Genomic DNA, 7788 nt, shown 5'->3' with positions numbered 1-7788 from the left:
GAGGTTTTGGTGCAATTCTGAGGGGAAAAGGTGGGATTTGGGTGTAGTTTTAGGGGAAAAGTGGGGTTTTGGTAAATTTTTAAAGGGAAAAAGTGGGGTTTGTGTGGATGTTTGAAAAAACAAGTGTTTTGGTGGGGTTTTGAGGGGAGAAGTGCAGTTTTGGGGAACTTCTGGGGGAAGAAGCAGGGTTGTGGTGCAGTTTTGAGGGGAAAAAGTGGTGTTTTGGTGGAGTTCTGAGTGAAAAAGTGAGGTTTTGGAGGTATTTTCCGAGTAAAAGTGGGTTTTGGGTGCTACTCTGAGGGAAAAAGTGGGATTTTTGGGAACTGCTGGGTAAAAAAGTGCCATCTTGAGGGAAAAAGTGGAGTTTTGGAAGCGTTTTGAGGGGAAAAAGTGGGGTTTGGGTGGATTTTGAATGCAAAAAAGGGGGGAGTTGGTGGGGTTTTGAGGGGAAAAAGTGGGGTTTGGGGGATTTCTGAGGGATAAAATGAGGTTTTTGTGCAATTGTGAGAGAAAAAATAGGATTTTGGTGGAGTTTTGAGGCTGTAAAGTGGGGTTTGAGTACATTTCTGAGAAACAAAAGTGGCATTTGTGTGGAGCTTTGAGGGAAAAGATGAGGTTTTGGGGCATTTCTGAAGGAAAAAGTGGGATTTGGGTGGAGTTTTGAGGGAAAAGATGAGAGTTTTGAGTATTTCTGCGGGAAAAGGTGGGATTTTGGTGTAGTTTTGAGAGGAAAAGTGGGGTTTTGGAGCAATTCTGAGGGGCAAAGTGGTGTTATGGTTTATTTCTGAAAGGAGAAGTGGGGTTTTGTTGGAGTTTTGGGAGAAAAAGTGGGGCTTTGGTGCAGTTTTGCAGGGGAAAGCTGGGATTGAGTACATTTGCGAGGGCAAAGAGCGGTGGAGTTGTGGGCTAAAAGGGGGTTTTGTTTCAATTCTGAGAGAAAAAGTGTGGGTTTGTGTGGAGTTTGCAAGGAAAAAGTGGGTTTTTGTTGGGGTTTTGAGGGGAAAAGTGAGGGTTTAGGGGAGTTCTGAGAGATAAAATGAGGTTGGGGGCAATTCAGAAGTCAAGTGAGGTTTGGGTGGCGTTTTGAGTGGAAAAATGGGTTTTTGGGGAACTTACGTGGCAAAAAGTGGGGTTTTAGTAGAGTTTTGAGAAGAAAAGTAGGGTTTGGGGGGGTTCTGAGGGATAAAATAAGGTTTTGGCGCAATTGTGAGAGAAAAAGTGTGGTTTCAGTGGAGTTGTGAGGGATGAAAGGAGGTTTTTGGGCATGTCTGAGGGGAAAAGTGGGGGTTTTGGTGGTTTTCTGAGGCGGCAAAAGTGGGGTTTTGAGGGTATTTCTGTGGGGAAAAGTGTTTGATTTGGTAGAGTTTTGAGAGGAAAAGCGAGCTTTTGGGGAAATCCTGAGGGGAAAGTGTGAGATCTGGGTGGAGTTGTGAGAAAAAAAGGAAGGTTTTGGTAACTATCTGAGGTCCAAAGTGGGGGTTTGGATGGAGGTTTGAAGGAACAAGTTGTTTTCTGTTGGGATTTAGAGGGGAAAAGTGAGGGTTTGTGGGAGTTGTGAGGGATAACATGAGGTGTGGGGGCAGATCTGAGGGGAAAGGTGAGGTTTGGGTGGCATTTTACAGGAAAACAGTTGGGATTTGGGTGGAATTTGATAGAGGAAAAGCGGTGTTTTTGAGCAATTCTGAGGGAAAAAGTAGAGTTTTTGTTTATTTCTGAGAGCAAAAGTGAGGTTTTGTTGGAGTTTTAGGAGAAAAAGTGGGTTTTGGTGCAGCTTTGCAGGGAAAAGTGTAGTTTGGAAGAGTTTGGAGAGGAAAAGTGGGGATGGAGTACATTTCTGTGGGCCAAAAGCAGTGGAGTTCTGGGATAAAATGAGGTTTTGGTGCAATTCTGAGGGGAAAAGGTGGGATTTGGGTGGAGTTTTGGAAAAACAAGTGTTTTGGTGGGGTTTTGAGGGGAAAAGTGGTGTTTTGGTGGAGTTCTGAATGAAAAAGTGAGGTTTTGGAGGTATTTTCAGAGGAAAAGTGGGTTTTCGGTGCTATTCTGAGGGAAAAAGTGGGATTTTTGGGAACTACTGGGTAAAAAAGTGCCATCTTGAGGGGAAAAGTGGAGTTTTGGAAGCGTTTTGAGGGGAAAAAGTGGGGTTTGGGGGAGTTCTGAGGGATAAAATGAGGTTTTGGTTCAATTCTGAGAGAAAAAAAAGGATTTTGGAGGAGTTTTGATGCAAATTGCCTTTGCATCAGGCCAGTGCAGAGAGCCTCAGGTTCCATCAGAAATCATCTGCTGGTTGTTTCAAGTGCAGAGCAAAGAGTCTGGATAAATGTCCAGCAAGAACTGTAAAGGGAGAATCCCAGGCAACAAATGTGAAAAGGGGGGTGGAAAAGGGAGGGAGAATTCTCACGTCCAGGTGGCCAAAATGTCAAACCAAACCCAAAGTAAAGTCCCCAGGAGATCAACAGAAACTTGTCACCACTACAGTGAGAGGGAGACTTTTAAAACACCCATTGTTTGCTCTTCCAGATGCTGGGTTAGTGAGGAAACACTGGGCTGGAGAAGAGCAGGAAAGAGCAGGCAGCTGCCTCATTGAAACACCATCACTCAGTTTTGCTACTACCCAGATGACAGCCAAAGTATGTGCTGTAGAAGATACCACATCTGATGTTTTCCTTTATGTGACAATAAAAGGTGAAAAGGTAAGATATTTTTATCTCTACAAACCTCTTTGTGCACTCTGCTGTAGAAGTTATAACTTTGTGACAAATTTAAGACCGAAAAGTGTTATTTGCAAGTGAATTTTGTAATTTGCCATATACAGTAGAAGTGCAATCATTAACTTACTAGAAGATTTATTTTCTAAATCTGTTGTTTGTGAACTTTGGAATGAATTCTGTGAGGTGGAAACTTGTGAACCGCTTTGGAAGGTATTGACAAGCAAATGAAGTCCCCCAAGTACTTCAGATGAACAACTATGTGAATTTACTGTACTCTTGTCCTTCTTTACGATACACTGAAAGATATTTCAAGAAGGCAGTTGCATGGTGTTATGAAAATAAATACAAGTTCATATGTGCATAAGGCTGAGTTCCCAAACAGTTGGGAGAAAGGGAGAAAGCTCGTTGCACTTACCAAAGTGCGTAACTCCTGCTAAATCTCTGCTGCAGCTACTGTCAGACTTAAGCAGCTGCCTAGTAGACAAAAATAAATGTGTTTGCAAACTGCTGCCATTTGGAGTATTTTACCAAGACTTTTAACATTAGAGCTGTGGTCTTCACTGTAGACAATAACTTGGATTACATCTTAATTTGAATACCTTCTCTGTTCAGAATCACAGTTGGCAAGTGTCACTTCTCTCTGAGCCAGTAAGAACTTTGAAGTTGAATATTGTTTTTTCCTGCCAGGTTTGGATGCACTCTGAATCAAAGGGACATAAAACTGTTAAGATAGTTTTTCTAAAAATGTTTAAAGCTCATAGAAAACTGAGCACAGAATTTTAGGCAAAAGCATGAAACTGGTAAGTAACACCTGTTTGGAGAACATAGAGGAAGATATGACCAACTTTCCTGCCCTGGAATGAGTATTCTTCAGAAAGCATTTGTACATACTGCATATGTCTTCCTGTTGTCTCCAGCTTCAAGTAAATTCTAAAGCAGTATGTGATGGTGACTTGCTTGTTGATTCTGGTCAGTCAAATACTTGGGTTTTTTAGGTATGCGTTAATGATGATCTCATCTTAAGCAGCTTTGCTCATTTTGAGCAAGCTGAAGAGAATGCAGTGAGTTCAGCAGATTATCAGGAGACCCAAACATCATTAAATCTTGACTCTCTTCCAATGAAAGTTGTTAATCCTGCACTTGATTTGAGGACAGTGCTGCTCCAGCAGAAGGTATCAACAGATCCTGAAACAAGTGGGAACCCTGTGTGTTGGCAGCAATCATTCATGCAGTGCATCATTTGTCTTTAACTGGATATATTGAACTACTGTATCAGTTGGAATCCAACAAGTGGAACAAAAGGTATCCTAACAAACACTGCCTATGTATCAGACTTTACAAAGAGCAATCAAATCAGCAGATGCAGGAATATTCTAAAGCATTTTGTCCTTGATAAGACAAAGGGTGAGTTGCAGGGTCATTTGTTGATATGCTGAAAAGCATTAGATACTGTTGAAATAACTTGTAGCATTGATCAGTGATACCTTACTGTTTGATTTGAGTTTAGAGGGATTTCTCTACACAGAGGTAACTTGAATGTTTTCTGTGAGTTGTCTTGTTTAAAACAGACTTGAATCACTATAAATATCCTCTGTCCTTGTTCACTCGGTTCATTTGCATATCTTTATGTAAATACAACTGTCTTTTGGTTGTTCTTTTTGCCATTAGAAAATGAGACAAGCAGAGAAAGAAGTCAGTTGCAACCAACTGTAAAAACACTGGCCTTTCATAGATTCAGATAATCCCAAACGTGTTTCTGCATCTTTTAAACTTGTCTTTCTAGATCTTGCTGTATCTGGTTCTGTTCTTGAAAAGACATGACAAAGCTCCAACACAGATGACAGTGAAACTACCACATCTGTAAGTGTTAGATTTTCTATTCAAATGTCAAAATGAATTAAGTTAAGCATCTGTAAGGCAGATTAGGAATACTGTAGTCAGCTATCACGTCCTTTTATGTAACAAATCTGGGACTAACTCTTGATCTAGTTAAAAGAGAACGTTGTCCTTCAAATTTGTGGTTCTGGTGGTTTTGGTCTTTTAGATTGCAACGATGGACTTTGAACAGGTTGTGTCTCCTTTTGTACTCACTTGCTCTAGTGCTGTGAAGATGTGTGTGGAAAACTTTTGGTAGTTGTTGGGGGAATACAGGGGCGGATTCTTCAAAGAAAGAGCTGCCAGAAGCTATAGCTTAAGATGTGAACATGAACTGATTCTCCTGTGTGGTTGATGTTCTTGTTGCATGCTGAAGAAAATTCGGTTAGGTAAGAAAACCACCTTGAGCTCAGTAATGTTTTTTTTCTAAAATGTTGCTCTTAAACAGTATTTTACTGCCAGAAAAGGGTTTGTCTTTTCTTGATAGATTGTCAAAACAATCCCAGGATTGCCTTTCAAGGAAAATCCAGCAGTTCACACAGACAGGTATGGTACAGTATGTTACATATTTGAACCAATTGTGTAGTCAGATAATTAGGAGCTGTAGAATGTTTCCAGTTCCTCTTCTTAGACAGTTAAAAGGGCAGAGGGTAAGACAAGATGTGTGCACATGGTATTGGGGAAGGAGGCCATTAGAAGCTGCTGATACTTATCCAGACCACAGTAAAAATAGCAATTCTTTCTAAACAGTAGCTTGAAAACAAGGCTGTGATGAGGCAGTACATTTCTGTACACTCAGCATATTCAGTTGCCTTCTTTTATTCTTAGTGTGATTGATAAAGTTTTCAAGCTGAATGAAATCTGACTGAGTTGACTTCTGCAAGGCTTTTATTATGCTGCAAATCACTTGCTGCATATGTAAACAAGCTGAGGGGTGTTTTTAATTCAAGTTTTAACTGTTGCAAAGATACATTGTTTCATGGTTTTGCAACTTTAAGACACCTTTTTCCTGCAGTCCCATCTGATTTTCTTCTGAAGTTGAGGAACCCACCAATTGTCTTGGTTAAAAAAACCTTTGGGTTATTTTCAGATACCTAAAACCTAATAGTAAATTTTACATCCAAAATGGTCCTTTTTGATTTCTTCTTTCATATTTGAGGGTTTTTGTTGGCACAGGTAATACATCAGAGATATTTTGTAGGTGAACTGTTTCGTGCCATTTAGAAATATTGGTGATATTTATCGATTACGTTTTCCTTTTGCATTTACATTGAATTTAATATTTGTATATTTCTCAGGCTTCAGCAGTGCTTAAATTCTGATCCTTTGAAGACACATAGAACTGAAAATGAGCAACAGGTAATTCCAGGATATAACTTCCATTTAACCTCTGCAAACGTGTGTCATATATGTGGAAGGTGTGGGTAGTGTTGAGGCTACAAGAGTGGTCATTGTGGAGGGACTCTGTGGAGGGACATCAGGGACTGAATCCAGCCACATCAGCAACAAGACCAGATCAAAGGTCAGCAAGCCAGCAAAGTTGATGGTGCCTCTGTGAAAATATGAAGGGCAAAAAAAAATGCAGGTGAAGAGACAAAAAGAAAAAAAGCAAGAAACAGAGGCAACGACCAAGTCAGGGGACAGTAGGAGTCTCAGCACTGTTCTGTGTGACGTGTGTGTGAGTTGTACTTCATTTGTGTTTACATTTCTTTGGCTAATTCTTCTCAAAAAAAACAGTTTTTAAGTTGGATGTAAGCTCAAACCCATCTACTAAGTATTGTCTTTGTCATCTATTTCATATGGTTTCAGAGTTTTCAAAATCTTGAAGAAAGAAACTTTGTCTTTCTTGGCAAGAAAATGAAGCCACCATCAATTCTGGAAACAGCACCACTTCTTGAAGATCTGGAAAGGGTAATGCTAATGTAATACATTACATTTAGTATTTTTAAGGCTAGTATCATACCTTAACTTTCAGATACTAAATATTATAGTAGCTAATTTTGATTGAGGAATGTGTAGGAGGTTGTTCATACGGTTGAGTAAATTATGCTTCAGAGAGACTGTAGAATTGTACAGTTTCATCTGATCTATCAACCACTGCTACAAATGATGGCATTTGAATTAGATGTAAGAATTTAAGTCCTCATCCCAGAAGAACTCTTATCATATTGTGTGTTAAGGAAATGTATTATGCAGTGGGTCAAAGGCTTTTAAATTGCTCAGTGCTTTGTGTTGCCTTGTTGGTGTTGCAAGCACACGATTTTCAGGTAGAACTCTTTATTTCTCTTTCTGTAGGAACTTACTTGGAAAAAAGTTGTAGGCCCTAACTCCACTGAATCTTACTGTTGGCCACCAATAGCTCAAGGATGTGATGCAGTTGTCATCTCATATCAGGGAAATAATCCTTTCTTGTATATTCCACCGATTCTTACACTTTTGCAGTTGAGCAGTTGCTACAAACCTTGAGAAACAGGAGTGGAGGATGTATATATTAGAGTACTGCAGGTGTTGTGTTTTCTAAGGTGCAAATGTCAATGAATGATCCAAAAGGTAGTGCATGTTGGGAATGGGTGCATCTGATGTCATCTTAGAGTATCTTCATGATGCTTCCCAGGTTATTTAGGCCATCTGCTTAGACATTGACAGAGATGGACTGCATGAGTGTGGGAGTCTGTAACTTATTTATCAAGTAATATCTAACAAGTGGTTAATGTCATATCACTTTGATACTCGATGAAGCTTGATTTTTAAGGGGCTGTTACATAGTGAAATGGAAATGTCTGGTTTGATTTTTAAAACATTGTCATTCATTTTCTAATGCATTAGATCACAGAAACATAGACTCACTGAGGCTGTAAGGGACCACTGAAAATGGCTCACACAGCTCCAAGTAAGACAAGATGTTTCTGCTTCTATGAAACTTTTGGACCTTTCACCGTGTGTTGCTGCACATCCATTTGTCTCCAGCTTGGTGCACGGTTCCTCGGGCCTGTACCATCTGCATTGAAGAGGTGATATGGTGTTAAAAGCTTCTGTTTGAAGCATTGAAAGGCCTGTTTTGCGGATTTTAGTTTTGCCCTAAATTCTGAAATAGTACAATGACTAAGATTCTAAACAGTTGTCTCATGCTATACTGTAACTGTTTTGTACATACACGTCTAGCCACTAGCACTTATCTTGTGTCCTGGGTGGAAGAAGGCACAAC

The 7788-nt window shown here is 39.9% G+C and overlaps 1 long non-coding RNA gene across 1 annotated transcript; it reads left to right on the top strand.

Moving 5' to 3' along the window:
* Positions 1–4489: 4489 nt before the first annotated feature.
* On the top strand, positions 4490–5942 carry LOC133628093 (uncharacterized). Its single transcript, XR_009820529.1, has 3 exons — positions 4490–4568; positions 5051–5129; positions 5882–5942. It is a non-coding gene; the product is annotated as an uncharacterized LOC133628093 (long non-coding RNA).
* Positions 5943–7788: the final 1846 nt, after the last annotated feature.

Source organism: Colius striatus, chromosome 28, assembly GCF_028858725.1.
Source record: "Colius striatus isolate bColStr4 chromosome 28, bColStr4.1.hap1, whole genome shotgun sequence".
NCBI lineage: Eukaryota > Metazoa > Chordata > Aves > Coliiformes > Coliidae > Colius > Colius striatus.
This window is presented reverse-complemented; position numbering and strand designations above follow the sequence as displayed.